Source organism: Lycium ferocissimum, unplaced genomic scaffold (assembly GCF_029784015.1).
Source record: "Lycium ferocissimum isolate CSIRO_LF1 unplaced genomic scaffold, AGI_CSIRO_Lferr_CH_V1 ctg418, whole genome shotgun sequence".
In the NCBI taxonomy this organism is placed as follows: domain Eukaryota; kingdom Viridiplantae; phylum Streptophyta; class Magnoliopsida; order Solanales; family Solanaceae; genus Lycium; species Lycium ferocissimum.
In genome coordinates this window covers 151,035-176,086 of record NW_026725593.1, presented here as the reverse complement: position 1 = coordinate 176,086, position 25,052 = coordinate 151,035, and the positions used below count along the sequence as shown (strand labels likewise).

General features: G+C 39.0%; 1 long non-coding RNA gene across 1 annotated transcript; it reads right to left on the bottom strand.

Moving 5' to 3' along the window:
- Nucleotides 1–877: 877 nt before the first annotated feature.
- LOC132044334 (uncharacterized) lies at nt 878–2,982 on the bottom strand. The gene is made up of 2 exons (XR_009412105.1): nt 2,437–2,982; nt 878–1,223 (listed from the first exon to the last, which is right to left on the bottom strand). It is a non-coding gene; the product is annotated as an uncharacterized LOC132044334 (long non-coding RNA).
- Between the last annotated feature and the right edge of the window lie 22,070 nt (nt 2,983–25,052).

Here is a 25,052-nt window from a genome sequence, read left to right as displayed (position 1 = left end):
ACAAATAAGAGTAATTTTCGAAGAATAAAGTTAATTTCTCTTTAAAATCCTAAAGCACCACTTATTTTTAAATAAAATGAAAAGCCTAAAACACCATTTATTTAGAAAAAGGAGGGAGTACTACAATTTTGAATCTCACTTCGAAATTCGGATGAAATTTATACTACTGCAACAACATTGTAAGCTCACAAAACAAGGTGGCGTCAATCAACGGTTTGGTAAAAAATGAGAGAAGAAGTTGTGTCACGACCCAACTCGTGAGTCGAGCGGGCACCCACACTAAACCCACTGGTGGGCGAACCCTTCCCTTATCCAACGAATAAATTAAGCAACGAATAACAAAAGACATAAAATGAGAAGTCTCAATATGATATCATAAGATAAGTGCGGAATAAAAGTCTACATCCCCAGGTGATCTAGCCTGAATCAGTACAAAAGCGACTAAAAATACAAGTCTGGAAAAGTAACCATGTCTCAAATACAAATACTGTCTCAGAAAGTGAAAAAGACAAGTTGTCACGGCCCAAATTGCAAGGTCATGATGGCGCCTATACCTTCCCACCGATAGGTAAGCCAAACCCCGAACAACAATAAATCAATTTAAAACCAGAGTAAAAACCATAATCACCTTTTATTAACCATATCGAAATTGATACAAATCATATAAGAAAGCGGAACTTAAGAAAACTAAATATTACCCCAAAACCTGGTCATAAGATGTCACGACCCAACCCCGCGGGCCGTGACTGGTGCCTGAGCGGGACACCCATATGCACCTATTTACCAAATCGACATATCCACATCTTATCCATATCCAACATATATTAATTTATACGCATATTAATCTGAAGCGGTCGCATATAACATACATATCATATAGAAGCCGCTAATGCTGTCGTAGAACATATCATCCAAAGCATATACACAAGTATATATATACAAACAAGCCATTAAGGCTGTCATAGCAAATAGGACCGCTTAGACGCAAATCACAGACATAACCGAACAATAACGACCCATGACCCACATATATGTCTACAGGCCTCTAACAAACATAACAGAATCAAATGACGGGACAGGGCCCCGCCGTACCCCTGAATATGCACATACATATATATAACGGAAGAGTCTGTACCAAAATATAGGCTCCAGAACAAGGGAGCACTCCAAGGCAGCAGAACAGATAGCCTAAGCTGTCGGGTCACTCACACAAATGTCTGTACCTGTAGGCATGAAACGCAGCCCCCGAAGAAGAGGGGATCAGTACAGAATATGTACTGAGTATGTAAGACATGAGATACAACTAGAAAGATCATAACTGAAATAGATTTCGGAGTCAAGTATCGTAACAAAGAAACCACCGTACCCGTAACATAACAGAATCAAACATTCTCATATCACATACCGTACCCGGCCCATCCTGGGACTCGGTGAATGAAATCATGTCATTATGTCATCATGAAAACATGTATACATATACCGTACCCGGCCCTCTAGTGAGGGGCTTGGTGAATAGAGTCATGCCTGTCAACATCATATATCACATATATATATATATATATATATATATATATATGTATGTATATACACCATACTCGGCCCTCTAGTGAGGCACTCAGTAAGTGAAGTCATATCATCATATCAGCATGCCATCATATCATCATGCATATACATATATACGTATCGTACCCGGCCCTCTAGTGAGGGACTCGGTGAATCAAATCATCATATGCCCTCCTGGCCACCATAACACATCATCATCTCATCACCTCATCATATGCATATACCGTACCCGTCCTCCTATTGAGGGATTCGGTGAACAATGCAGTGGAGTGTGCATGGTAATATACCCGGCCCGGAACTCGGTGAATAGACATATTAAGGCGTGCACGAGCAGAGTAGTGAGAAAATATATGCATACAAATCAAGACTCAATGAATAGGTATACTTACCGACATCGGAGGGCTCAGAAACAAATTTCGTGTCAATTTGACTTAGTATGAGAAAGTTATGAGCGTTTGAAGTACATAAGCTTTTACGAACATTTCAGAAGCCGTTTTTGGTGAATCGAAGCGACAATCATGTCAAATATCTTTCGAATATCGTATAGATCAAATCAAATCAAATATAGCTTTTAGAATCATGTATACATATCAAAGTGTATCAAGGACTTAGCTGAATAATCAAACGTGCTCTCATTTGGGAACCAAGACATAAGCCATATCACTTATCTTTCGAATGCCAATTCGGAACATACCAAACAAACTTCGGACATTATGGATACACACAAAATCACATGGAACAGCTTATGGAAGTCAAGAATATTAGCCATCCTAGTGGCTCTAAGAATAGGAAATTCTTTGAATTCATACATATATGTCATTTACTCGTTTCATAGAGGTCATGCCAAAAGAAAGAAAGGTAAGCCTTACATACCTTGCCCGCTTTCTATGCTAATCCGAACTTAAGTCTTTCGCTTCGCAAGATCTACAACAATATTCACATGTGCCAACATTAGCCATAGACACTTAGAGTCCAATTCTAAAACAACATTTATTCTACAGAAATTTCAGCAGCATTTCCCCTGTAAATGCAACATCTCCGAGAATTCAACTCGGCCAAACATACAACAACAAATCCGAGAATCTAACTCGGCCAAAATATCAATAACAATACCAACAATTATTCTAACAATATTCACAATTGATTCAAAAAGCATACTAACATTAACAACTTCTTTCTACAAACTTCAACGGCGTTTCACTTATATTCACTTCATATTTGCTCACACATTCAAGTACTAATTCGCAACCATTCAAACACTATTCAAGAATACTTCAAACAATCCGTACAATATTCAAAATAATCCAACCCATATGCTATGCCATCCGAAATCTTCCAAATGGAACAAGAACAATAACAACACATTTTCTTCCTTCAATTTCATGAACTTCACCAACAACTCACACCTTAGCAACACTATTTTCCCAATTACATAAAATCATACTAAAATCACATTAATTCCCACGTCAACCTACAACCAATTTGAACCATTAAACTTCCATTATCAACCTAGAATCCACAACAACAATAATCAAAACGCTAGATAAAATAATTGGTTTATCATTACTACACCACCTATATATATATATATATATATATATATACGGCCAACTCCACACCACACGGCTCAACACAACACACATTAGTTTCACGATTTTCATTCATTTCTATCTACTACAACATACATAAATCTTGCATAACATATAAAAGAATATGAATTCTCACCTTTTCCCTTAATTTTCCACTTGACTAGAATTTGGACCTGCAACAAAGAGTAGCTTTCTTGCTTCAACAATTATACCACGTTGAAGAGGACCTTTGAATTGGTAGGAATACTAGAAGAAATTATTTTTTTGATCAAGATTTCCAAGAGCCAAATTTTGGCTATGCTTGGCCGTTCTCTTCTTCTTCTTTTTCTCTTCTTTTTTTTTTTTTTTTATCTAGTCTTGTAATTCATGAAAAATAATTTTTCAAATTTCGAATTTGCCCTTATCCTTCCTCCATATTTCCATGAGTCATCTTGCGTATTTTCCTTTTTACCCTAGCCTTTCTTAATATTTCCACATCAAAATTTTCATAAGAAACTTGTGTGCTAAACAAAACTAAAATACAACCTTGTCCTTAAATTCCCGCAATTATCTTGAATTATCCGAACGTACAAAATGCGGCATATAACATTCTCCCCCCCCCCCCTCTAGAACATTCGTCCTCGAATGTTGAACTGGCCTCATGGCATATTACAATACTTCGGGGAGGTTTCCTTTATAATTGTCACACACGATCATTTAGCACATCCCTTTTTGAAGCTTAGATTGCCTGTAGCGTAGAAAACAATTAGGGATACTTCTTCTTCATTTCTTCTTTCGGCTTCCCAGATCGTCTCCTCTTTATTATTGTTTGGCCGCAATACTTTAACCGGAACCACGTCGTTGGTATATAACTTTCTTACCTGACCATCCGTTATAGATACAGATTATTCCTTATATGGTAACTTTTTTGTTACTTAGATATCATTTCTATGAAATACTTGGGAAGGGTCACCAACACATTTGCGAAGCATGGGCAGTGGAAGACGGGATGTACCGCTCCTAATTCAGTGGTAACTCTGACTCATATATGGCATATTCCATATTCTTTGCGTTCATCTCTTCGGTACCCCTTTCGGGCTTTCCTCCAAATGTTACATTCTAAGTGTTTAGCCAATAATGACTTTGTCACTAACGAACATAATGGTTATGTTCCTTTCCAACGCCAGTCATATCAGTATTCAAAACGTATATACATGATATTGCTTTGCCATTTCTCGTCCTTCGCAGTCCGACTATACTCATGACAACTTATGATTCGAATTCAGTTAATTGCTTAACTCGCAACATCTTTGGATTCTTGTCGCCACTTTTTTTTCCTCATTTCCTTCCCTCACGTACCTCAATGCCAGTATACCTTTCTTGCTCTCTTTCTTGCTTTCTTCTGGAACTCAGATCATCATGATTCGTTTCAATTCTAGTATGTTCTCCCCCCCCCCCTTTTAATTAAGAGGGTATATATATGTCTATGCCTTTTAAGCAACCATCGCTTTTCGCGATCCTCTTACAATTGCAGTCCCTTCGTTATGGATCCTATCCTGTCTATCTCCTTGTTAGCTACGTTCTCATATTTAATCGGAATACTCATAAGGGCATCCATTTCGACACTTACCCCTCCCCCCCCCCCCCCCCCTTTTTTTTTCCTTTTTGCCATACCCCTATCCTTTATGTCTAACAGTGTCATTAAGCTCCTGGTGCGTATCCTTTCCATTTATTATTTTTTTCAACCGCTCTCTTTTTCCCTCAATTAAGCCATCAGTATCCTTAATTTCTTTCCTGGGGAGTAGCTTTCTTCTCTTATTGTTTGTGGCATCGGCTCTGAAGTTCGTAAGATACTACTTTTATTCGTGCGAATCGGTTCCATTCTTAAGTCACTCTCCAAAAAGGTTTCGCTATGTTCAAATCAACTATACCAACATGTCTGTGGAATTATCCTTCCTTTGGTAAGTAGTCAGTCGGCTACCGCCAACTTATTAAAATATCCTCCGTACTTCCATATGCTTGTCCTATTTCCACCGTTAACCTCTCTCAGGTTTGTCCCTCTTTTTGTCATATACTATCACATTCTAATTCTTTTACAGACCTTTATGCAACTAATTTCATGCTTTTCCCGTCGGCTCCGTTGGAGGCTTTTCTTAATCATGTTTCTTACTTTTTCACCTTTTTCCGACATCTTAATCTTCTTACCTTCCATTTACTCACTCCCTTTCTTTTCCATACGTCGTTGTATCAGAGTTTTCCAATCTTACTTGTAGTGACATCAGTATCAGTTTATTTCAGAACCTCTGTACCATACCCTTCGCTTGTCTCTTGGATTCTGTCCAGTTAATGTCTTCTGTACGTCGTAACACTGGTTGCTAGGTTTCACCTATCGATCGAGACAGTCATAAATAAGATGTCATATACATACATATATGTTTACTACTATTTCTCTTACAAAATATTTCTCAAACGCTTATTCAAACCTTTTCTGATTCCAGTGTTGCGTTGTGCGTTCTTCTCTTCACCAATTTGGTCTGCTTTAGCTTACACGACTTGTTAAGGTTTCTAACCGCTCTGCATATTCTAATTTCCTTTAGATTACCCTAATTTCACATTTGTCTCTTATATCTACATTTGTGGAAATTTTTGTACATTTCCCAGGGGGTCACCCATCCCAAAATTGCTCTGGCCCTAGCACGCTTAACCTCGAAACTTTAACGCATTTCGATGAGTTAATGCTGGTATAATTGCACCCACTTCCCCGCACGACCTTTTTCACATAATCTAGGGTAAGTCGGGGTCTTAACAATTTCCGAAAAGTTCTCGTAGCGGGCCCCACTCCGATCTAGAGAGGGTCTTTTATTTTTCTGATTATGTAATTACCGAGTTAGCCGTTTTAAATTCTCAACATTCACTTTTTATCTGTATGAATAGCTACCTCAAACGGTCCTATCAATTTCGGGTTTTCATCCCAATTTTTTTTTCTTTTCTAGCAATCGGGGGGAAATATATAATAAAATAGAGTCTGAATCTATTAATGCATATACATTTCAGTAGGGGGATCAAAAGTGTACCTATAACCACGTCTTGTGATGCCTCCTGGTTCTGTCGGCTAGCCAAAGCATATAAGCGATTCGAAGGGCCGCTAGAACCGGGAGCTCCGCCTCGACCTCTACCGCGACCTGCCGGTGTCGGCCGCATAGCTACAGAAGGGGAAGATGAACCAGCAACTGATCCGATGGGCTGGGCTGAACCACCTGGACCACCCCTAAACGGACACTCCCTCATAACATGGCCTAGACGGCCGCAAGCAAAGCAAGCATCCATACCAAAATGACACTCGCCGAAATGGGGCCTACCACAACGGGAATACCGAGGCAAAGGTGGCCTTGTCTGACCGGAACCTTTGTCCACCCGCGAACCCGAGGCCCTGGAACTCTGGCCTACTCCTGTGTGCCCAGTGCTATCAAATCGCCTACCCGTGAACCGGGAGGCGCATCGCTGGCCGGGCCGAGAAAATATCCACTATGCCGTCGGCCGAGGGTCGCCCCGCCGAAACCCCCGTAACACCGCCGACCTAGCCCTCTTGGGCTACCTTCTATCACTATCTCTATCGAGCTGATGCCCTCTATATCGATCCTCCATTCCTTGTGCGTATGCCTGTAACCGTGCAATATCCATCCCGGACTGAGATGCCATCACCATACAACTATCAATCAAGTAGTCATCGAACCCTATCACATATCGGTGCATTCTGTCAGTCATATCAGCCACAATAGTAGGCGCGTATCTAGCCAAAGAGTTAAACTCTAGGCTGTACTCCCGAACGCTCCTGCCCGACTGCCTCAGCCGTAAAAATCTGTCAACCCTCGCCCGTCGCATCTCGGGCGGCAGAAAATGGCCGAGAAAGGTTGTTGTAAACTCGTCCCATATAATCGGAGAGCATCCTCGCTCCGCATGCCTCCCAGACTCCATACCACCAACCGCCACATCACGCAACATATGAATCCAAATGGCCGTACGCACCGGGCTCGTGCTTTAACTAATCTCGGGGCCGTACGCCGCAGCATCCGTCGAACGAAGTCCCGAGGATCCTCCCTGCTTGGACCCGTAGAACTCTGGGGGATTACAGGTCAAGAAATCATGAACCCTCAAACTGTCACACCTATCGACATCATCACCCCCTAGCCCGCGTCCGCGAGCCTGCCGTGCTACTAGCCTCGTCAATAACTGTACAACATCTCTTATCACCCTTTCCTTTGCTCCTAGACGAGAGCGGCTCGGCGCCGGAGCTCGGGAGCTAATGGTAGGCCGCCTCCCCGATCCATAGCGGCGCCGGCCGCCGCTCCGGTGCCCTCCGATAATAGTGGCGTAGCAGAGCCCGCTGAATGGGGCATAACCTCGGCCATAGTCTGGGCACGGCCCCTGGTAACTCTCTGGGCCTGGCTAGTCTCTCCAATTGCTGTTGACTTGCCCTTCTAGGCAGCCGTCGCTTTTCTCGGAGGCATCGCTGAAAACATAACATTTCGTTAGAAAGGAACCATCCTAATAATACAGCTCTATCGCACGATCTAAGATCGAAAGAAAGGTAACATCCTAAATGTCCTGTAGCCTCCTGTTTATAGATGTGGTGCACAACACACCGATAAACAAGACTCTACTAGACACGGCCTATAGACATTCCGAGGACAAACCTAGCTCTGATACCACTTTTGTCACAACCCAACCCCTCGGGCCGTGACTGGTACCCGAGCTGGACACCCATACGCACCTATTTACCAAATCGACATATCCACATCTTATCCATATCCAACATATATTAATTTATACGGATATTAATCTGAAGCGGTCGCATATAACATACATATCATATAGAAGCCGCTAAGGCTATCGTGGAACATATCATCCAAAGAATATACACAAGTGTATATATATATATATATACATAAGTATATATACATACAAGCCGTTAAGGCTATCATAGCAAATAGGACCGCTTAGACGCAAATCACAGACATAACCGAATAATAACGACCCATGACCCACATATACGTCTATAGGCCTCTAACAAATATAACAGAATCATATGACGGGACAGGGCCCCGCCGTACCCCTGAATATGCACATACATATATATAACGGAAGAGTCTGTACCAAAATACGGGCTCCAAAACAAGGGAGCACTCCAAGCCAGCAGAACAGATAGCCTAAGCTGTCGGGTCACTCACACGAACGTCTGTACCTGCGGGCATGAAACGCAGCCCCGAAGAAGAGGGGGTCAGTACGGAATATGTACTAAGTATGTAAGGCATGAGATACAACTAGAAAGATCATAACTGAAATAGAGATTTCGGGAGTCAAGTATCGTAACAAAGAAACCACCGTACCTGTGCAGAACATAACAGAATCAAACATTCTCATATTACATACCATACCCGGCCCATCCTGGGACTCGGTGAATGAAATCATGTCATTATGTCATCATGAAAACATGTATACATATACCGTACCCGGCCCTCTAGTGAGGGGCTCGGTGAATAGAGTCATGCCTGTCAACATCATATATCACACACACACACACACACACACACACACACACACATATATATATATATATATATATATATATATGTATATACACCATACCCGGCCCTCTAGTGAGGGACTCAGTAAGTGAAGTCATATCATCATATCAGCATGCCATCATATCATCATGCATATATATATATATACACGTACCGTACCCGGCCCTCTAGTGAGGGATTCGGTGAATCAAATCATCATATGCCCTCCTGGCCACCATAACACATCATCATCTCATCACCTCATCATATGCATATACCGTACCCGTCCCTCTATTGAGGGACTCGGTGAATAATGCAGTGGAGTGCGCATGATAACATACCCGGCCCGGAACTCGGTGAATAGACATATTAAGGCGTGCACGAGCAGAGTAGTGAGAAACTATATGCATACAAATCAAGACTCGATAAATAGGTATACTTACCGACATCGGAGGGCTCGTAAAACAAATTTTGGGTCAATCTGACTTAGTATGAGAAAGTTATGAGCGTTTGAAGTACAGAAGCTTTTACGAACATTTTAGAAGCTGTTTTTGGTGAATCGAAGCGACAATCATATCAAATATCTTTCGAATATCGTATGGATCAAATCAAATCAAATATAGCTTTTAGAATCTTGTATACATATCAAAGTGTATCAAGGACTTAGCAGAATAATCAAACGTGCTCTCATTTAGGAACCAAGACATAAGCCATATCACTTATCTTTCGAATGCCAATTCGGAACATACCAAACAAACTTCGGACATTATAGATACACACAAAATCATATGGAACAGCTTATGGAAGTCAAGAATATTAGCCATCCTAGTGGCTCTAAGAATAGGAAATTCTTTGAATTCATACATATATGCCATTTACTCGTTTCATAGAGGTCATGCCAAAAGAAAGAAAGGTAAGCCTTACATCCCTTGCCCGCTTTCTATGCTAATCCGAACTTAAGTCTTTCGCTTCGCAAGATCTACAACAATATTCACATGTGCCAACATTAGCCATAGACACTTAGAGTCCAATTCTAAACCAACATTTATTCTACAGAAATTTCGGCAGCATTTCCCCTGTAAATGCAACATCTTCGAGAATTCAACTCGGCCAAACATACAACAACAAATCCGAGAATCTAACTCGGCCAAAATATCAACATCAATACCAACAATTATTCTAACAATATTCACAATTGATTCAAAACGCATACTAACATTAACAACTTCTTTCTACAAACTTTAACGACGTTTCACTTATATTCACTTCATATTTGCTCACACATTCAAGTACTAATTCGCAACCATTCAAACACTATTCAAGAATACTTCAAACAATCCGTACAATATTCAAAATAATCCAACCCATATGCTATGCCATCCGAAACCTTCCAAATGGAACAAGAACAATAACAACACATTTTCTTCCTTCAATTTCATGAACTTCACCAACAACTCACACCTTAGCAACACTATTTTCCCAATTACATAAAATCATACTAAAATCACATTAATTCCCACGTCAACCTACAACCAATTTGAACCATTAAACTTCCATTATCAACCTAGAATCCACAACAACAATAATCAAAACGCTAGATAAAATAATTGGTTTATCATTACTACACCACCTATATATATATATATATACGGCCAACTCCACACCACACGGCTCAACACAACACAATTAGTTTCACGATTTTCATTCATTTCTATCTACTACAGCATACATAAATGTTGCATAACATATAAAAGAATATGAATTCTCACCTTTTTCCTTAATTTTTCACTTGACTAGAATTTGGACTTGCAACAAAGAGTAGCTTTCTTGCTTCAACAATTATACCACGTTGAAGAGGACCTTTGAATTAGTAGGAATACTAGAAGAAATTATTTTTTTGATCAAGATTTCCAAGAGCCAAATTTTGGCTATGCTTGGCCGTTCTCTTCATCTTCTTTTTCTCTTCTTCTAGCTTCTTGAATATTCCAATGTTAAGATGAATATATGAATTGGTCCTCTATGTATTATTTATTTTAAGTCCATGTGGGCCTTGGCCCACTTCTCCTTTGGCCGGCCACTTTGGCCCATAACTGAAGCCCACACTCTTTTTTTTTTTTTTATCTAGTCTTGTAATTCATGAAAAATAATTTTTCAAATTTCAAATTTGCCCTTAGCCTTCCTCCATATTTCCATGAGTCATCTTGCGTATTTCCCTTAGCCTTCCTCCATATTTCCATGAGTTATCTTGCGTATTTCCCTTTTTACCCCTAGCCTTTCTTAATATTTCCACATCAAAATTTTCATAAGCAACTTGTGTGCTAAACAAAACTAAAATATAACCTTGTCCTTAACTTCCTGCAATTATCTTGAATTATCCGAACGTACAAAACGCGGGATATAACATAAGAGTACTGAGTACTACAAAATTTCCTAAGCATTTAACATCCAAATACTACAACTGTCTAGGTAGGAATTAGATAAAGATAAAATGAATACAATAAGGAGAAGTCCGGGGGCACACGCCGTACCATTAGCTCACTCCGAAGCTCTCGCGCGGACCACAAATCACATCCGAATGTTGAACTCTCGAACACAAGTCAAACCGCACCATAAAAAAGATGCAGCAAGTATAACATGAGTACAAAAACAATGGTACTCAGCAACATTGTCGACCGACCCTAAATGATATGGAGATGAGGGTTGGCCGACAATTACTTACCGCTTCATTTAATCATGATTAGTACAAGAAATACCATAAGAGATATCATATCTACATAAATCAACTCAATCACACTTAACTCTTCCAAAGCTTAGTGTTACCATTTAGATTTAGTTGGAACTACCATGAGTTTAGCATATACAATCTGTTATTACGAATCAATTCTAACCAGTTATGGGGAATGCCAATTCATAAGCCTAATGAAGCTTCTAATCCCAAGAATTTACCAAGTCTTTAGACATAATTTAAGGCGATTCGGAAGACCAATATCATTTAGCGCACTCATACTTATGTTCCACTAATTCGTGTGCAGGATAGCCATCTACTAACCACTTCAGCTCACATAACGAAGAAATATCAAATTAAAGCTATGTCAACACGAATGCCAACAACAACACATCATATAAAATGAATAAATGCGATGCAAGGCCTTTGTTTCTCATCTCGGTATACACACGTTCGAATGTCAATAAAATCGTGACCTATAGGGGGCTCATGAGGCCCATATACCACCGCTCCGATAAATCCTCAAATCACGGTTTCCACATATCATGTCTCATTAACCTATCATTTAGCCGACCAGACCCATTTGACAACAGAACACGCTAAAGCATCATAACTCGTCCGGAACTAGATCCCATCAGACTCACAATCATATCCTCAAATCGTATGCAGGAACACATATAAGGCATGAATATGGCATACATAAAGTCAAGAATAAGTATATCACAAGAGTTCCATCCTTAAGTTCTCATTCTTATAAAGGTTTCACCTTTTTAACTTCTTTTTCATTTCAACGAGGATATATGAGTGATATGCACACAACAACAACACATACAATAATAAGTGACACAAGGTACGGGCTTCAGACTCTAATCATATGTCGAAAGGATCGTACATGTCTATCAGTTAGTGCCCAAAGCATGGTATTCAGACCAACTATACAATTTAAATTGCGCAAAATACCCTTATCATGATGACCGGTATCCGATATAGGTGCTTATCACCTCATAGGTATCGGAACCTCCTTAATTACCCCCATGTCCCTCTTATTAGATTCATTTTAGACCAACCACACACACAAATAATGTACACAGTCTCAACTTGCCTGGAATTGAAGCCTAGTATTCTGAAATCTTCTCGTTTATTCTCCAAATCTCCGAATGGATTCCAATATGCTCAACATGGATTACATACGCACATATGAGTCATAAAAATCTTATGTCAGCCAATAAAGGTTAGATCTTTATAACTACCCAACCCCTCCAACTTGGGACTTTCCGACATATAAGGGTAAAATGGGGATTTTGAGCTTCTAAATTAGTTTACCCAAACTTTATGGAATCTGATACATTCAAGAACTATTCAATTTATTACTGCCCACTAAGTTCGTTTAGGAAGACATGAAAAGGGATTTTGGGTTCCATGAAGTGGGAAGCCACACCCTTCTTCCTTATCAATAAAACCACCATTAAAGCCTTCTAGAAGAACATTATAAAATCAAACAAGGGAAATAGGGACTTACCATGGCAAGGTCTTGGTCTCTACCCTCCAAATGGCTCTAGATCGAGCTCCCAAATCAGAAATATCCAAATGGAGTGAGTTTGGACGAAGTTGGATATGTATTCTAGGCCTAATTTAGCGATTTGCGCTTCTGTGCACTACTTTCGCAGGTGCGGACTCACCGGGGCGGACAGCCTGTTTGCTTCGGCGAACTTATTACTCTGATTCAGGTTCGCAGAACCCTTTCGCACCGTAACGGACGTGCCGCTGTGTGACTAGTCTCGCCGATGTGAGACTTTGGTTAATCCTATCTATCCTTTCAAATATCCAATCACAAGGAATTTCTGAAGGAGGTACGACATAAACCGAACAACTTGAACATTTAGGAATTTAGGTCTCAAACTCATATCGAGAATCTTACCCAACGCATCGAATGACTTATCATTTGCTTCCCACGAGTTAGCTATGCTTAATGAAAGTCTGGAGGAATTCTACAAAGGCAAGAATTTTCAAAAACATCAAGACAACCGAACGGGTCGTTACATCGCCCCTCACTTAAGCACATGTTCATGCCCGAACATGAATGAAATGAAAAACTTGCGTCGCCGCAAATAGTCAGAAGTATCTACTCACGAAATCTTTATAGTCTTCTCCACAGTATACCTCAAGGGTTCGCAACCACACATTTAGCGTTATAATCTTGGAAATCTTTCTCGTATGTGTAACCATAGAATGTTTAAAAACCAAACTCCTGCATGCCTCACGTGTCTCACTATATGGCCTCTCGAGACTGGTTGGTCTGTCTGACTAATGATTGATGGGTACAATGCTAAACCTTTCCTGGAACAACGTATATATCTCCCTCGATCGTGTGATAATTGATCAATATCTCCTACCTTCCGAGCTGAAGGAGGCTCGGTACCTTATGTGAAATCGCAAAAGTCTCGTTCGGATGGAAAATATAAAGGGACATAATGAAGTCGCTTGGTCTGCCGCGAGTATCTGACACGTGCTCTATCATGATTCCGTTGCGCCACTCTAAGCCTGAGTACCGATTGGTGATCTCCAAATAAAATAGAATATATAAGTTACCTCGCAAGTTCCTCACTCATCTGTTACACCCTATTCCCCACTTAGGGTACACCCACGAATAACTTTAATGTTCGCTAGGATCTTTACGTCACTTCATGCCGTACTTAACTAACTGTTACGGTTCACTTTTACGCTCGCGCATAAAAGGTTCTCATAACTTTGGCTCTTTGTCATGAACAAACATAGTCGCCACCAAATTTATTGAATGGGAATTAGGAAACCAATTTAAAGGTCAATTTTTGAAAAACTTTAAATAAAATCCAGAGAACGGGTAAGGGTTCTGATGATCCCCCGGGAAAGGTTTTAAGCACCTCGGTATTAAGGATCCGCCCAATGCGGTTTACCTACGGATATAACATTTTATCGCTAAAAATTTGTATATCTTATTTGTAAAATGTGTTTTAATAGGAGTTATATAACGTTTGAAAGATGCATATTCATGGATGGTAATTTAGACAAAAAGATGTATATTTTATTTAGAAAATGAGCTTTAAAGGTTTTTTACTTTTGAAAATCATTTTTAGCGTATCAATCATATCTTTAATTCAATTAATGAATTAATTCTATAATTGGGCTAATTATGAAGGAATGAATCTCTTCAAAATGTGCACGGTTTATCAAGACTTTGAATTGTAATTGTAACTCAACTTCTTAATCCGCTAATGAACTCAATTGTTTTTAGCTCAAAAGATATATAAATCTTTAAGTTACTTAACAATAAGTTAGGCCCTTAATCACCTGAAATAGGCGTGAAACACTTCTGATTTGAAATTCTTTCAACCGTTTCTGGAAAAAATTGTTTTATGCCGGACCTCAATATCCTGGACCATTCAAACTTAACAAATTGCAGCTTTAACGAACATATGAATCATTTTATGAAAATCCTATCAATTTATCCTTTTGAAAGATTTAGCCTATTTTGATTTATAAAGTATTGCAAGTGATAAAATCTCGTAAGAACAATATTTAATCATTTTAGCGACTATGTTCACATCTCTGCCTAGGGAAAAACATCTGGGTTAAGAAAGTAAAACAAAGTGAAGTTAGTCATTTAATACAAATCAACAAATACACAAAGATGAAATAAAGTGAAGAAAAGAAATTTAGCTAAGCGGGCTTAGCCCATATTCGCTACTGCTTTGGTTCCAATGCTGCTACTGTTATTGGGCTGACTCGAGAGGAGAGATGTTATGTTGGGCCTCGGTCCCAACAAAAAATATGCGAAGAGCTGAGTCTAGTGGATTCGTACTCAGTAGTTTCATGTATAAAAATAAAGAAAAGGAAATTAGTTATCCAATTAACATACAATGATGTCAAAGAAATGTTAGCACTTAATATCCAATCATACAACACCCTTAGCCAAACAAACCCAATTCCTGGATGCCTAAACTAAAATTCAAACATTCATTTGATGAAATGTATTTTGCAGACTAAGTCAATATTCGAATCAACTCAACACATTAAAGGGGAAACAAGAAAGTCATTCAAACTAAAACTACTAACATACCAAGAAAGTCATTTCACTCTATTTGAAATTCAAGAAGCTTGACTAGTTAATTTGAAATGTAGAGAGTCAAAATTGAGTGTCAATTGTCCAGAGATGACGAAGGCAACCCTAGGCAAGGAACTTTGACAAACTTAATTTTGGCCGACCACCAACTCATCTCTTTAGAAAATGACACGAATTTTGAGAAACATTAAGAGACTAAGGAGTCTAGAACTGGATTTGGGGGGAGGGGGGGGGGGTTGGATTACGGTCGAGCTCTGGCGTTGAGTTCGCCTACATATCCCCGGTATCGGGAATCAGACCGTATGTAGTTCGACTCGATCGGTAGAAAGGGTACTTCTTTATGTGGAAGTAGCCTTTGGTTTGAGATGGATGATTAGTAAATCAGAGTATGATTGTGGCATGCTTCACACTCATAATTAAGTTTTCACATGGACATAATTTCATATAACTTGAGTCAGTCGTCATCCGGATTTGAAAAAGAGAGTGAAAGTGCTCCAGTATAGACTCAAAAATTATACTAGATGCGAAACTTGAAGAATGGTCAAGTGAACTTTGGACAAGTGAACTTTGGACGAGTAACCTACATGCCTTCTTACAGGGGTGTAGTTTGAATATGGTGAAAGGTAGATCCTCGACTCTCGCCCGAAGAGTTTGCGCCCCTCTTCTACAATTTGCCTCAGTTCGCTGACTAAGAAAGAGTTCCATGTTGTGTGTTTTCTAGTGTAATTCGATTTTGTATACCGTAAGATCTGAGAGATAATTGTCAGTAGCAAACATAATATAACTGCAAACACAAATTGGGTGAACCTGATTTAATATGTCATGCTGAAGGAGGTGACGATCCAATTTAATGTAATGTGCCACTTTGAACGAGGTGATGACCCAACGTGTCTTTTTGAAAGGCAGACGACCCAAATATGAGAGAAAATGGTTAGTAGCAAATGCAATATAAGCGTAAATGTAAATTGTGCAAACTTGGTTTAATATGCCACACTGAAGGAGGTGACAATCCAATTTTATATGAAGTGTCACTTTGAACGAGGTGACAGCCCAACATGTCACTTTGAAAGGCGGACGACCCAAATCTAAGATAGAATTGTTAGTAGCACATGTAATATAAATGTAATTATAAACTATGTAAACCTTGTATAACATGTGTCACTTTGAACGATGTGACGACCTAACGTCTCTTTAAAGGTGGGCGACCTAAATTAAATGCGATATGCCACTTTGAATGAGGTGACGGCCCAACGTTTCTCATTGAAAGGTGGACGACCCAAATCTGATGCGATATGCCACTTTGAATAAGGTGACGGCCCAACGTATCTCATTGAAAGGAGGACGACTCAAATCTGATGCGATATGCTACTTTGAACGAGGCAACGGCCCAACGTGTCTCATTGAAAGGCAGACGACCTAAATTAACTGTGATATGCCACTTTGAATGAGGTGACGGCCCAACGTGTCTCATTGAAAGGCAGGCGACCTAAATTAAATGTGATATGCCACTTTGAACGAGGTGATGGCCCAACACGTCTCATTGAAAGGCGGACGACCCAAACTGAGTATGATATGTTGATGGACTGCGAAATCTGGAAAAAAAATTATTAGTAACAAATGTAAATATAAACTGTGTAAACCTGTTTTAATATGCCATACTGAAGGAGGTGACAATCCAAAATAATGTGTCACTCGAAATGAAGTGACGATTTGCCGTGTCTAGATAAACATAATAGATATGTAACGTTGCACGAGGTGATGGCCCAACATTGTCCCAAATATAAGAATAAGTCACCTCGAACGAGGTGACGGCCTGACGAGTCTGGATAGTATGTCAGCTTGAACGAGGTGACAGGCCAACTTTGTCCCAAATTTGATAATAAGTGACCTCAAATGAGATGACGGTCCGACGAATCTGGATGAATATAATAAGTAACTTGAATGAGGTGACAGCTCAACATTGTCCTAAATATAATATGATAAGTCACCTCGAACGAGGTGACGTTCTAAAGAATCTGGAAGAATATATATATATGTCACTTCAAATGAAGTGATGGTCTGGTGTATCTGGATGAAGGACAGATGACCCAAATATAATAAGATATGTCACCTTGAATGAGGTGACGGTCCGGAGAGTCTGGATGAACATTATAATAAATATCTCACGTTGAACGATGTGACGGCCCAACATTGTACCAAATATGATACGTCACCTCGAACGAGGTGACGATCCGAAGAATCTGGAAGAATCAAATTTCATGCGTATGTCACTTCGAATGAAGTGATGGTCAGGTATGTCTGGATGAAGGGTGGATTACCTAAATATAATATGATACGTCAACTCGAATGAGGCGACTGTCCGGAGAGTCTGGAAATATAATAAATATGTCACTTCGAACGAAGTGATGATCTGGTATATCTCTATGAATGGCGGATGACCCAATATAATATTTCCTGCGAGATTCAGAATAAGTTAGCATGGATAAATGTAAAAGATAGAGAGTAAGATTGTAGTATAGCCGTCCGATTTGTGCCAGCGGATAGGCTTGTTGTTTGATATATCTGGTTGTCTTCGAAAACCTGATGTCGATTTATGTAAGATCAAGGTGAAGTTGTTAATTGTAGCGTAGCCGTCTGGCTCGCATAATGAATGGACGTGTAGTCTGTGAAGCTGGAAATATCTCTGGCTATGCTTAAAGACTTGATGTTCGTTATAATGGATCCTTGGCATCGGGAATCCTTTGTATTCATAATAGAGGTTTGTGCATGCTTTGTGTTTGGCGATCTTCTGACTTGAACTTCGGGAGAATCCCTTAGCATTTTCCCCGGTTCTGGTTATTAGGAGCAGAGGTCTTAGAAATATCACCTGTGGAATTGAAGTGCAATTGTTAATAACGTATTAAAGTTGTTGTAATGAATTAAAGGAGATAAAATTATAGATGAGGTTGTCTGGCTTGTGATGACTAGGCACAGTGGCCCGAAAGACGTCTTGTGATTTTAGTCGTTGCGCTTGACAATATCACCTGTGAAAAATTTAGAAAAAGTGTTAACAACTCTAATATCAAAAAAGGAATAAACTGGAGATAAAATGAGAGGTGAAGCCATACGCTTATTTTGACGAAGCCACTGTGGGCTAATGACGCCTTTTGTCATGCTTGAAAGCTTCAACTTTGTCCACTTTGTGCCTTAATTGTCCCTGCATTCAAAGAAAAATTGTTAGTTCTAGAGACTGATTCTTGTTGGTCTGGCCTTACTGTCTTGATGCTCCTTCTGGTGTTTGACTTGCGAACTTGTCTGGTCTCGGAATGTAGCCTTGGTGGAATTTTTGAGGATCCTCCTCAAAAACTTTGCCCCAGTTTAAAATGTAGAAGAACTCTTGAACTTTTTGTAACTTGTGATGTCGTTCATTGGAATTTTTGAGGTCCCCCTCAAAAATTCTGCCCCGATTTTAGCTTCAGCAAGCTTTTGTAAATGTCCTCTTCTGTGGAATTTTTTAGACCTTCTCAAACATTCTGCCCCGGTTTTTGTCCTAAGGGATGATGGTAATTTTGAGTGATATGACCGAGCCCATAAGGCGCCTACTTATCCCATTGAGATAGGAATCAGGTCGAACGTACTTCAAGAATAAAACTTGGATTTTTTTTTTTGATAAAATGATTGTCTCCGGTGTAGATTGCCTTTAGAGGAGAAAATGTGTACAAAAGGGAAGCATTTTGAGTTGGATGTGTGAGTGAAGCATTTGGGATCTGTTGAAAAGTGGTTAAATGATTTTAGTGGTCGAGCTCAACCAAATTTGGAACTGGAGGCAGTATGAGCTTTTTGGGCAAATATCTGAAGGTGGGGTTATGCTTGGTGGGTCTAAGAAACTGGTTGGTTTTGCATCACCATGTGTCTTAGTTCTTGAATAGCTTCGCTTCGATCTCCTGAAGCAGGCAAGTTTGATTACCAACACAAATAAATCTATTTGTAAGAAAAAGAAAATCAAAAGGTAAAACTGTTAGTCTGTTGGTCATAACAGTCAATCAAAATAATAGATAAAGCAAGTAACACTTGTTTTGCTTAAAACAAAGTAGTCCAAAATCCGGGTAAAATGGAAGACTATAAAGGGCGACCTAAGGTGTGAATTGGATGGACAAGATTTTGATATAGTAGTTTGAACAAAGTGAACTATGTGATTTGAACCGTCACAAGTCGTTTTTCTGAAAGGGAATAATGAAATGTGTATTTGGAGAGTTCTTTGAAAGTAACGTAAATCTGAGACTGGAATTGGCTCTAAACTGGTCGTGTATTTAAAAATGGTCAAGGCGGGTGCAATTCTGGCAGTAATTGGATGTGGTAAGGTGATTTTTAGGAACGACGTGGTCAACGTAAATTGGGCAGTGATCTAACAGTTTTTTCTGATGAAATTTGAACATTTGGACTTAGAAAAATGTAAAGTTTTGAGGACTGAGGGGTACGAATCTGGCAACCATTTGGATGTGGTTAGGTGATTTTTAGTAACGATGTGGTCAACGTAAATTGGGCAATGACCTAACGGTTTTTTCTGATGAAATTTGAACATTTGGACTTAGAAAAATGTAAAGTTTTGAGGACTGAGAGGTATGACTCTGGCAACTTTTTGGATGTGGTTAGGTGATTTTTAGGAAGGACGTGGTCAATGTAAATTGGGCAATAACCTAATGGTTTTTTCTGATGCAATTTGAACTATTAGACTTAAAATGTAATGTTTTGAGGAATGGACTTAACGGTGGTTTGAATTTCTGAGTTTATATGCCTAATGGTGTTCTAAGACTTTTTGAATGGAATAATGGACCACTCATGTTTAGAGCAAAACATGTGTATTTAAACACACAAATTAAATAGGCATGGATGAAGAATATTGCAAAGCACTTAACACATAAACAATATATAACGTGTCCTAACATGCATGTGACCTTTTTAAGCCAAAGGTAGGCCTAACGTTTGAAGTATGTATATGCCGTCTGCGAACGTTCGATTGCCCCCATAATTTATACAAACTTTATGAACATATCAAATAGGGATACATAACTGTCATGGCCCTAATTACTGATCGTGCGGGCACCTACCTTATTATCAGTAGTAGGCGAACCCTTACCCGTTAACCCATTAATAACTAGCCAATTTCAACTTCTTTAATCATTTATTAATAGTCAATAGATAAGTGAATGAATAAATAATCTGACCAAGTCATAAATAATAAATAATACAATTGCGGAAGTCTTAACTATTACACCTCCAAAATCTGAAAGTCATCGTACAAGTACTCTAACCAACAATGTCTAAGGAATGAAATATATGTCAAATATAATAATAAATAGTGTTTGGAATTTAAAGTAGACATTTGGAAAGAGAGATCTTCAGGTGGCATGACATGGGTAGGAGCTCACCCTCGGATCTGATCGAGCAAACTAGCTTTAAGCTAGAGATGTAGTCGGATGAAATCTGGGAACACAATCTCTTGCACTCAAAATGGGTGCGGCAAGATAATGTCGGTACAAACACTATGTACCGGTAAGCATCATAGCCTGACTAAGATTAGGTCACATATATAAGCATAAAATCAACAAGATAAATAGATAGGCACTTAATACTCAAATCCAAGTCACCGAATATCCCATAACAAAGTCACAACCTAAGATGAAACTTCTAAACCACAAGTCTGTCAATGTCTCAATAATCTCACTTGATAATCACAAGTCCAAGTTCCGTCCCTAGGTAGAGTCACTAATCCACAATTAACTCAGTCAATAATCATGTTTATACCACACTACCGTTTCAACAAACCATACCAAAATCAGAACCAAACGAGCATAGAATAGTGCAGAATAAAACGTAATGATGTGCAATGCGAAATATGATGATGTGTAATGAAAAGCGGTGCAATGCACTGGCCAATCACTCGAACTGTACATACATGCTAACTGATGTCATTGCCCAGTTGTCATGACCTGCAGGGGACCCATGGTGTCCATGTACCACTCGTTCCGGATTCACTCCTCGGACCCGAGCCACATCTAAGGCCACATCCTCATCCCTGGTCAAATATGTCTTCTCATATAAATATACCACTTGTCCCGAAAAGAACCTCGGACCACAAGCTCACGACTAGGTCACATCCTCACCCCGGTCACATGTGCCTTTTTATATATATATATATATATATATATATATATATACATATATATATATATATATATATATATATATATATATATGATGTCACATCACTTTCAATAATCAATTTATCAAGTACCATGTATCAAATAGTATCACAAGTTCAACAAGAAGATTATATTAACTTCTTCACTAATTTCACATTAAAATGTATGTCTAAACGTATTCCAGTTCATTAGTATGTATGGACTATGAACAATTAGCAATAGCAATGTCAAACACAAGACATCATGCCACAAGTCTTCCATGAATCGTTTTCGAAACATTTCCATCTTGTATGAGTGTATGAATGCATAAATGAGTGTAAGCATGGTAAATCAATACAAACCAATAAAGCAATAGTGAAGGTACAAGTCACCAAGCCACAAGTCATATCAAGACTTAGATCAACTCAACCGTGAAATGAATCCTACAAACCATCTCAACCAACATTAGAGTCTTTCCCTCTTTACCTCCACATATAGCAAGTACCCCTCACAACTAAGTCTTGTATTACCAAGATGCTCCATTTTTCTATATATTATATTCAACAGTAAATCATACATCGAGTTTTCATCTACGTGTTGTCATAATTTTATATCACAATTCAAATCTAAACTCATTATCCTTCCTTTCTCCTATGATATGTGTCATAATGAGAAAGAACTGAGTACAACACGACAATTTATGTAATAAGCCTAATCACAGTAACAGGGCAACAAGCCACCATCAACAACAATCAACCTAATAGAATTCCATCCCGAATCGCCACAATATGAATACAACTACACCTCATATTTCAGTACATAAAGTAATGACGACGAGCCTATAAAATCAGAAGTCATACCAACCTAGCTAATATCCAACCAAAACACCATGTTGGAAGACCTAATCATGCTTTCTACCATCAATTCTACACAATACATACGTTTCGCTAATTAAAGTCTAACTAAAGTAAGCGATAACCTACCTCGAAGGCAGAACAGGAGCCATGAACTACTCTACACGAGCCTTCTGTTTCTGAAGCGCCTCAGAATGGTTAAAGTGTGACAATATGATGCTAAGTAAGCAACAAACCATGTATTTAAACAAGAAAAATAATTTGGGGAAAAAGGCCCACTTACTTCTACCCTTTTCAATAGATGAAACCATTCTTTAATGGTGAATTTATCATAACTTCTACCTCTACTATCATTAACCTTCAATTCATGGGTTTCTAATCAATTTACCCTTTCAAATAAATTTTAGGACAAAATTTCCATTTTTATTAGAACCCTCAGTCTCAGCATGCAATTTCAACCATACGAAATCAAATTCTCTTCCTAGAAATTGATAATCCATACTCCTAGATGATTAATCAACAACAAAATTGACAGCCCACCAATTATTTAAGGGTTTACTAATTCTAGGGTTTTAGGATTTTCAGCCACCATTGATGGACCTTAAACTAATCGTGGAACTTGAAGAAGAAAGGAAAATGAACAAATAAAGGTGGGGACTTACCCTCCAAGATGCTTTCACCAATGAATAGAATGAAGTTTGCCTCTTTCTCTCTTGAAAACTGACTTTGGGCTCTTGTGGATAATGGTTCGGAGTTGAGATATAAAAATAGGGCTTTCTGCCCCCGTCGGTCGCTGTGACGGTCACTATGGTCCCTGCAGCGGTCCTGCTATGGCAGCCCTGAGTCCGCTACAGCGGACCTGCTGGAACAGTCCGCACAAAAATGGTCATAACTCCCTCATACGGAGGCGAAACGCGACGATTATTTTTGCAATAGCTTCATAATTATTATATGGATCTAATGGGTCAAACCTCACACAAAACAAAGCTCTTTTGATCAATCTGGGCCCCTTCCTAGCCAAAGACCTACGACGAAAACATCGAATACGAGTGCGACAAAACCCAAACCCATTCGAAGCTCTTCGGAACCTCACCAAAACTTGTGGACAAGTTCAAAATCATCATATTAACTTGTTGGAATTTCCAAAACATTGACACAGGATCATCCTAACCCGACGTTGACTATGATCAACTCTAGCTCGTTAACTTAACTAGCTTCTCCATCAATGATGCAATTTACACTCGAACCTTGCGAGAACCAACCCAATGACTTCATTAAGTCATAGATCATACTAAAGGGACTTAAGAAAGGGTCAACAAGGTTAGATGGGTCAAAACACTATAATGACAAAACGGGTTAGATACCAATTTACCCATCGTTCGTCCTCGAAGGAAGAAGGGGAGTACGAAGGTTGACGATAACCCAAGGGCATGCATTATAATCACACGGAAGGCTCCACGGCACTATGTGCACCCTAACCACTATCCGTTCATCTTATTAGTCAAAGCTTCTTATAGCTTAGCTAAAACACCCAGTGTCCATATTTCTGTACTCGAAACTACCACAGGAATTGCTACAACACATATGCGTTATCTAATATATCGGAGTTTGATCATACTAATCCCAATTTATACCTCTAATGATTACAACTCTAGACCCTTATGATCACTAACAAAATCAACAAATCTTTCTTAGATCTATAAACTAAGATTTCATATCTCAACACGCTTTGTTAAATACTAACTATGTCAACCTTTTACCTATCAACCGTTCAAGCCAAGTAACAGTTTATCACGGACTTAACTGAACCTCTCTATTTTTATCACTTACTTAATACTACAAAACGACCACGTGAAACCTAACAGCCTTATCTATTCCACCAACTCATTTACCCTTTTTCCTCGAGACTAATTCATTAGGACACTCTTCATAATATCTCTTCCTATCAGAACTGTTTAACATCCCTATATTTCTCACATTATGAAAAATTTACTATTTATCAGGAAGTCACAACAGTATATCAACTCTTAGAAAAATCTCAACTACCATCAATTTTTTTAATTATTCCTCATATCTATCTCAACAAACCAGGACTCAGACACCTGCTTCACTAAGTTCATACTTAACCCTTTTCTGACTTAGACAACTAATTTAACAAAGATCACCATTACTTTAATATGACGGAATTTAACTCAGAGATATCGAAAATAAGCCTTACCTTAGCAAGATGTCGTACAACTCGGAAACACAACCAAAAAAACATATATGTAAGCTCAATAACCACTAGAGTCTTCGTTTCTGTTATCCAACCAATGTCCCCTATAGCCTATGACATATTAGAACTTACCAATTCATACATAACCCTACTTCACATTGTACAACCTCAACATAACTCTCCAATTATTAGCTCTTGTTTCAAACGATTCCCTTTTTTATCCTTAATCAAATCTTAGTCTACATTAGAGATTCGAGCTTGTGATTTACTACTTCATGAAATCCTATCTTACTATTGGAAAGA